This window comes from Peromyscus maniculatus, chromosome 3, assembly GCF_049852395.1.
Source record: "Peromyscus maniculatus bairdii isolate BWxNUB_F1_BW_parent chromosome 3, HU_Pman_BW_mat_3.1, whole genome shotgun sequence".
Taxonomy (NCBI): Eukaryota; Metazoa; Chordata; class Mammalia; order Rodentia; family Cricetidae; genus Peromyscus; species Peromyscus maniculatus.
In genome coordinates this window covers 169,804,512-169,813,402 of record NC_134854.1, presented here as the reverse complement: position 1 = coordinate 169,813,402, position 8,891 = coordinate 169,804,512, and the positions used below count along the sequence as shown (strand labels likewise).

General features: G+C 40.7%; 1 pseudogene; it reads left to right on the top strand.

Annotated features, from left to right (window-relative positions):
* The first annotated feature begins 1,325 nt into the window (after window positions 1-1,325).
* Window positions 1,326-2,472, top strand: LOC102924411 (transcription initiation factor TFIID subunit 11 pseudogene; annotated as a pseudogene).
* Window positions 2,473-8,891: the final 6,419 nt, after the last annotated feature.

Genomic DNA, 8,891 nt, shown 5'->3' with positions numbered 1-8,891 from the left:
GGTCTTCCTTATGTCTTGGAGGTTGTAACACATAAAGAAGCCAGAGGTCTCTTTATGAGGCTATGAGACATTTTTGAAACATCTGTCCCTGTACTTACTCAGGAACAGGATAATCAAAACAAAGTAAACTTTAAAAGGTCAACTTAAAAAGGTGGGCTAGAGGAGTTGGTCACAGATGAGATTGCAAGCCTCTTCCCACTGTATACTCAGACAATTACATGACATATACAGCAACAAAGTTAGATCAGCTGAAGTTACCTCTGACCTACACAGAGACTTATATTGACGAGCAAAGAATGGAGTGGAAAGATGATGAAAGAATGAGATGTCAGGAAGTCACTGTGATGTCTTATAACCAATGCCAGGAGTAGACATATAGACAAATTCTATAAGGATATAAAATGTAAACATTGTATTATGTCACAATTTAAATAATAATTGCAGCAGCTTGAGGCCTGAGGATTTTTCTTGGGCACTTTGACCTTTAAGAGTTAAAAATACACTGCTTGGGACATGGCAAAATACGAGGATGGCTTGAAGATTTTTGTTTTGGTCTAGTGTCCTTGAAGCAACCAAAGCAACCAGCCTGAGCACAGGCTGTCATATGCCTGTAGATCCTTAAAAATTGAGTTATAGGGTGTAGCAGAAATCTTAGATGGCCTTATTAATAAGATCAAACCTGAGGCCAGTTATTGGGGTGAATGCTGGAAGATCAGAGAAGCAGAACAAGCCACAGCCACCTCACCTCACCAATTCCTCAGCTGATCCTGTTTCCTCAGACTGGAAGCCTCTGAGTCCTCATCCAGAATGAATCTCAGCTGAACTGCTGCTCAAAAGCCTGAAAGCTTAACCAGCCAAATGCTTCTAGTTTCTGATCTTCACCCCTTATATATCTTTCTGCTTTCAGCCATCACTCCCTGGGATTAAAGGCTCGCTTTCTGGGATTAAAGGCATGAGTCACCATGCTTGGCTGTATCCTTGAAAACACAGAGATCCAAGTAGATCTCTGCCTCTGGAATGCTAGGATTAAAGGTGTCTGCTACCACTGCCTATTCTAAGTATCTAGTGGCTTTTCTGTTCTCTGACCCCAAATAAGTTTATTAGGGTACACAATATTTTGGGGAACACAATACCACCACAATAGGGTTAATGAGCAAGAAGAATAAGTCTGTTTATTAATGATGTCAAAACATGAGGGAAAAAGATTAGAAATGGTAACTCTGTCCTGTCATAGTTTATTAATAATGACTAAAAGATGAGCAAAAGGAAGTAAAACACGTGTCCAAAAAAAAAAAAAAAAGATATGATCTGTGTTTTGAAACAACATGAATCTATCCTTGCTTACTAAATTTTGTATAAATAAAGAAGCACTCTGGTCTCACTCCTTCACCTGGCGGTGCTGCCATTGCCTCTGTCCTGCTTCTACCGCAGTGGACAACCCTGGGGAGTCGCCCACAGACAAAGGCGGAGAGCCAGTGGAGTCAGAGGAGGTGAGGGCTACTCCTGGGGTCCCAGTGGCCGCCAACACTGAGGGAATCTCAGAGGAAACCGACAGAGATGGAGTCGCAGACGTGAAAGAAGCCGCGGTGGAGGAAAGCGAGCTCAAGAGTCAGGATGTCTCCGATTTAACAACAGTGGAGAGGGAAGACTCATCATTACTTACTCCTGCAGCCAAAAAGCTGAAACTGGACACCAAAGAGAAGAGAGAAAAGAAACAGAAAGTGGACGAAGATGAAATTCAGAAGATGCAAATCCTGGTCTCTTCTTTTTCTGAGGAGCAGCTGAACCGTTATGAAATGTGTCAGCTTTCCCTAAGGCAGCCATTAAAAGGCTGATCCAGTCCATCACTGGTACCTCTGTGTCCCAGAATGTGGTGATTGCCATGTCTGGTATTTCTAAAGTTTTTGTGGGGGAGGTAGCAGAAGAAACCCTGGATGTGTGTGAGAAGTGGGGAGAAATGCCACCCCTGCAGCCCAAGCACATGCGGGAGGCTGTTCGGAGGTTGAAGTCCAAGGGGCAGATCCCCAGCTCTAAGCACAAGAAAATCATCTTCTAGATCTGACCTGAGAGTGGTCCAGACTTGTCGTAGTCGGGCTTCCGCACTGGTGCTCTGCTGTCGGTGCTCCAAGGGCCCCTGACGGTGATTTTAATGTATCGGCACACCTACAAGGCACACCAGAAAGACAGACAACTCTGGTGGTTTTACTTTGGAGCCTAAAGTTGCAAAGACACAGGTTGTTTCTTACCTCTGGTTTTCAGAACTGCACTTGGGATCATTTGCCATGAAGACAATCACAAGGGTGAAATACTTCATGCTGTTAACATTTCAGATTCTCCTGTGGATTTTGTGAGTTATCACTAAATTTTTCCGACTTGGGTGGAAAAGTTTATTTTATTTTGTTGCAGGCAAAAGTCCTCATCCTTCCAGTGTCTAAACAAAACTAACTAGTCTTGGCAAAAAAAAAAAAAGAAGCACTCTGGCTACTAGTCAGTCAGGCTGCAAGATTCTCCCAACCATCATGCCTGGCTCATTCCTCCCCCAGTGACTCCTTACATCCTCTGCCAGGACCTGTCGCTGCCGGGGATGACTCCTGGCAGGTCAGTGTATCCTAAATGTGGATATAGGTTTCTGCTCTGCTTCCATGCTTTCCTAGATATAGCCTATAGTATGTGCCAGGTAACTGTGTTTAAATTGGTGTGTTCTGAGAAAGTTCTGGGAAAGGCTACACTGTCAATATTTAGTATGTGCTGATGTTTATTGACATGTTATTCTGAATTCAAACAACTTTCCTTGGGTTATTGCTTTCCTTATTACATTTGTGTATAAAAGCACACTGAAACTGAAGTAAGGTTGTCTACAGCACGTAGTCCACTCCTTTCTTTCAGGTCCTTGGATCTCAGAACTTGCAGATACAGATCTGCTAGTTCAGTGAAAGTCCACACTGACCTAGAACTCATGGTGGTACTACTGCCTCAGCCCTCCCTAACACTAAGATTATAAGTGTCAACCACCATTCCCAGGGTCATTTTACATTTTACATTTTAAAAAATATGCTATTGCTCTGTGACTCAGGTTGGCCTTGAATTCACTATCATAGTTCAAGCTATCTTCACTCGATATGTATCAATTTTATATCACCTCAACATTAGTAATTCACAATCAAGAATAGGTATTGGGGCTGGCAAGATAGCACCACTTGTGGGTAAAGACACTTGCCCAGCAAGCCTGGTGACTTGAGTTTGATCCTTGGAATAAATGTGAAAAGGTGAAATAAAGTCACCAAGTTGTCTTCTGATCTCCACATATGCATTGTGACATGAACAATTTCTCTCTCTCTCTCTCTCTCTCTCTCTCTCTCTCTCTCTCTCTCTCTCTCTCATACACACACACACACACACACACACACACACACACATGCCTGCACACACATGCATGCACATGCACGCACACATTTACACTAAAGAGAGAGTAGATATATTTTATAGACACATTGTAGATAGATTTGTCTCTTAGGTAGAATGCTTTCATGTAAATGCTAACTAGAAATTTCTTGCTTTGTTCATTAATCATCCCTAGAAAAGCAGCTAAAGGAAATAATTTTAAGAGATGTCATATTGAAATGTAGTATTGCCATTTTTTAAAATATAAGAAGTATATAATCATGGGCTGGCAAGATGGTTCATCAAGTAAAGGTACTTGCCAATAATTCTGAAAACATGAATTTAATCTTCATGATGAAAAGAACCAACTCCCATTGTCCTCTGGCCTCTATGCTTGTGTTTTGTGCACACACACACACACACACACACACACACACACATTCACACAAATACATAAATTCAATAAATTAAAAAAATAAAAACAGCCAGGTGATGGTGCCGCATGCCTTTAATCCCAGAGCTCAGGAGGCAAAAGCAGGTGGATCTCTGAATTTGAGGCCAGCCTGGTCTACAGAGAGAGTTCCAGGACAGCCAGGGCTATACAGAGAAGCTCTGTCTCAAAAAACAAATAAATTTAATTAAAAAATAAAAGACAAATTAATAAAGAACAATCTAATGATAAGGAAATATCAGACAAATCCATCTTGAAAGATATGCTGCAATATAGTAATAATAATAATAGCTATAGTAATAATAATAATAATAATAATAATAACCAGAACTCAATGTTGTGTAATAAAAGAAAAATAAAATGTAAAAAGTTTGGGCCCTAACTCAGGGCAGCCTTTTTATAAATTATATTTCTAGGACAGGCAGTATATATGTGTTAGAATTAGGGAGGATTAAATAGGACTACCAATTATTTGTATATCCTCTTGAAATAGAATCTGTTCTCTTATATTTTTCCTATTTGGGGACATGAGGGTGTTTTGAGACAAAGTCTCATTCTGTATGTCTGGGTAACCTGGAATTTACCATGCAGCCAGACTAGACTTAACTCTTTTTATTTAGTTCCCTGAGTCTTGGGAATATAGGTGTGAGCTAGCCATCAACCCATTTCTTGATCTGGGGCCAGTCTTGTGACTTTCTTTGACCAATAAACTACAGAAGTGATGATACATGACTACCCTATCCCACTGTCATGAGGACCAACCACAAAGTCAGCGGCATACTAAGACTTTTTTTTAATCTGAGGGAGTAAGGGGAAAGACACACACACTCTCTTGATGGTTTCCTTCTTTTTCTTTATTCTTCTTTTGTATTTTGCTCTTTATTTTTCCTCTATAGCTGATAAATGCAAACAAAATCTTTCAGGCAATATAAAAATTACAGTGTGTGGTTACATTCTATTTTTCAAGTTAATGATTATAAGGAATACAGGTAAAAACATGTTTTTCATCTCCCTTATGTGATTAAAACAAAATAATTCCAAGAACCCACATACATTTACATCTAAGTAACTTGTTATAGATTAACAGAGGGTGAGCAAGCAAGGTATTTTTATCAGCCAGTTCTTTTGCTGGCAGGCTGCATATTGCAGTTACAAAAAAAGAATCAATCACTTTATTACTTATCTTGAAAGGTAATCTTATAAGGAATCTTAAAAGAATCATAAACCTAAACTTCTATATATGGAAAACAATCTATCAGCTCTGCTTTAAATCTTTAGGGTGTGTACCCTCTCATCAACAGTTTTTTATATCAGGAAGTTGAGGTACAAGGAATTAATCAACATCTTTGATCACCAACTGCTGTGGGATGTTCTGTATGGCAAATGTGTTGCTCTGATTGGTCAATAAATAAAATACTGATTGACCAGTGGCTAGGCGGGACTAACAGAGAGGAGAAAAGAAAGAACAGGAAGGCAGAAGGAGTCACTGCCAGCCGCCACCAGGACAAGCACCATGTGAAGATGCCCATAAGCCATGAGCCACGTGGCAAGGTATAGATTTATAGAAATGGATTAATTTAAGCTATAAGAACAGTTAGCAAGAAGCCTGCCACGGCCACACAGTTAGTAAGCAATATAAGTCTCTGTGTTTACTTGGTTGGGTCTGAGCGGCTGTGGGACTGGCCAGTGAGAGAGATTTGTCCTGACTGTGGGCAAGGCAGGAAAACTCTAGCTATAACCAACCAATCCTAGCAAGGAAGGTGTGTTGGCTAATGATAATTGGGCTGCTTTGTTTTTTGATCCCTAACCTTAATAAATTTATCACTCAGCTATGTGTCTTTGTGAACTTTAGATTGTCTTCTTGGGCTTTTCACCTCAAAGCTACTATCAAAACATTTTAATCTAACCTGAAGTCATTTTCAAAGCTTTGTTTCAGCTATGATGCACTCCAAAATGTGTGAACACATCTCCCAACATTAAGATGAAAAGAATTTAAATTAGCGGGGCTACTGAGACTCAATTGTTTTTCTTAATCATTAACCTAAGCCACAGTCTATATGGCTTCTCAATAGAAATTCATGTGTTCTAGTTGTGTGACACTTCCTTTTATTTTTATCCTCTGAAGCCTCTGCTTTATCAGAGGCAGGAGCAACATTTTATCCTACCTTTACCTATGTTAATTTTTCCACTGAACTAACCTCTATCATAAGCCCTTCAAAATCCCATTTAGGCTAACACTATTATTGTATCAAATCATTGCTTCAGTTTAACAGTACAGTTTATGAGGAAATAATCTTCATAATAATCCACAGGTTAAAATGCCCAGTAGGCTGGGCAGTGGTGGCGCAGGCCTTTAATCCCAGCACTTGGGAGGCAGAGGCAGGCCGATCTCTGTGAGTTCGAGGCCAGCCTGGGCTACCAAGTGAGTTCCAGGAAAGGCGCAAAGCTACATAGAGAGACCCTGTCTTGAAAAGCCAAAAAAAAAAAAAAAAAAAAAATGCCCAGTAGAACTGATATTTCTAAGAGATGATCATACTGCATTAAGGGCAGTGGGGATCTCCCCACACCATTCAAATCATGCCATACTAGAGAGAAATAGAAATGGCAAACATGCAAAGACACAGCAGTAGCAAGAAACATTCTGGGGCGGAGGCTCTTGGGGCCTTGCCTTGAAGTCAATTGCAGTCTGCCGTTCTTCAGACACGGCCACCAGCACGTGACCTCTATACCTCATCCCCCAAACATCTTTTTATTTCTGCTCTCCTGTCAGAATGCCAGCCTTACCACGAAAGGATGCTCAGTCATGCCTACTAGAAAGTGTGACTATTGTAGAAAGAGACCAATAAGAAACCGGCACCATTCAGAGAGATGGAGAATTCAGCCTTACTATGCCAGCAGACCCAACCTGAGCTAATGCTACGAGGAGATAAGCTCTGACACATAATCTTTTACAACATTATTAAGCTATGTAATGTCATTTCTGGTATTTTCTGTCATTGATAAGCTGTACTTTCACCCTACATAACTGAGGGCCATGCTCAGAAGTTTCTCTGCAATGAGCATATTTACTGATGTAGAAACAATAAGGTTAGAATGGCTATATTTGGCTGATGTCTGTTTCTAAAGATATGGAAGAAGGGTTAGCTGATGCAGGCTAATGTCTATTTTCTAGAGATAAGGGAGGAGCTTTAGCTGATACAGAAAGTAAGCAAGAAGCAGAAGATACCACACATTATTCTTAGCTATAAGTTTAGTAAAAAAAATTTAACTCATTCTGATCCTCTTCATCATTTCCCCCATTTGATATTCTCTCTCTCTCTCTCTCTCTCTCTCTCTCTCTCTCTCTCTCTCTCTCTCTCTCTCTCTCTCTCTCTCTCTATGTAATCCTAGCTGTCCAGGGGCTTACTATGTAGGCCAGGCTGGCCTTGAACTCACAGAGATCCTCCTGCCTCTGCCTCCTGAGTGCTGAGATTAAAGGCATGCACCACCATATCAGACCCCTGCAGTGTCAATTCCTGTGGGTTGTTGTTGTTGTTGTTGTTGTTTTTGTTTTTTGGGTTTTTTTGTTTTGTTTTGTTTTGTTTTTTTGATAAGCTAACATTTGAAGTTTGATGCTTCTATGTGGGAAGAGGGAACCAGACAAGCAAATTAAGGATTCAGGGACCAAACACGAGTGTTATAAAAAGCTTGAGGAGACGGCCAATTAACAGAAGTAGCCATGTTGCCTAATTCAAAATATTATTCCAATAACTCCAGGAATCAAACACATAGAGGCCATCAAACTTCAATGGAAGACGCAAGTTTATTTGAGCATTAGCTTAAGTTGGGTCCTCTGCTCAGAAAGGCTGAGTTCTCCATTCTCCAACTAGTGCTTGGTTTCTCCTTGTTCAACTTATGCAATAGGTGGATGAAAAGGAAGAGTTCAAAGTCACCATCAGCTATTAACGAGTTGAAGGCCAGACTGAGAGAGGGGGCTAGAGAGCTGGCTCAAGAGTTAAGAGCACTTTTTTTTCCCCAGAGGACCTGGGTTTCTTTCCCAGCACCCACATGGTGGTTCATAACCACCCATAACTCCAGTTCCAGGGAATCTAACATCCACTTCTGACTGATAAGGCTTGTGCATAGTACACATGGAAACATGCAGGCAAAACACTCATACACATAAGATAAAGTAAATAAATCTTTAAAAACAATATTTTTAAAAATTAAAAGGAGAAAGAGAGAGGGGAAAATAAAGAGAATAGACAGGAGGAGGGAGGAAGGGGGAGATAGAGAGAGTTCGGGAGGGAGGGGGAGAGGGAAGGATGAAGGAAAGGCAGAGATGATTGTGGTGGTATTCTAATTGTACTGAAATGTGATTTTGATTGTATGTTAATAAATAAAGTTGCCCGGGGGTCAGAGCTAATAGAGCCATAGACAGAGTGTGGCAGTGGTGGCACACGCCTTTAATCCCATAGATCTCTGTGTGTTCAGGGATACAGCCAGCATTGGAGACATATGCCTTTAAGACCTAGGGGGCTGTACATTCAGACAGTGACGAGGCAGTCACGTGTTTGGGTTTACAACCAATGAGAAGGCAGAACAATAATACTATAAAAAAGACGTACAGACAGGAAGTAGCCCTCTTTCGGGAAGCTGGGACACCGCAGGCGGAAGGGTGAGATTTTATCTCTGAGCTCTGACCTCTTGGCTTTCTCTTTTACATTGTTTCTGTGTTTCTTATTTAATAAGACGGTGAGTTACATCTACAGATGATGACATAGGCCTTTCGTTCCAGCATATGGGAGCCAGAGGCAGGTGAATCCCTGTAATTTCAAGGCTAGCTGGGTCTAAATAGCAAGTTCTAGGCCATCTAGAACTACACTGTAAGACCCTGGCCTCAAAACACTATTATTAATTATTATTATTATTATTATTATTAATTAATTAAAAGAAAGGAAGGAAGGAGGGAAGGAGGGAGGGAAAGAAGGAAGAAAGGAAGGAAATGAGCATCTGATGGGCCAACACATGTTTTGAAATGATCACATGGTAACTCACAGCCATTTGTAACTCTAGTTTC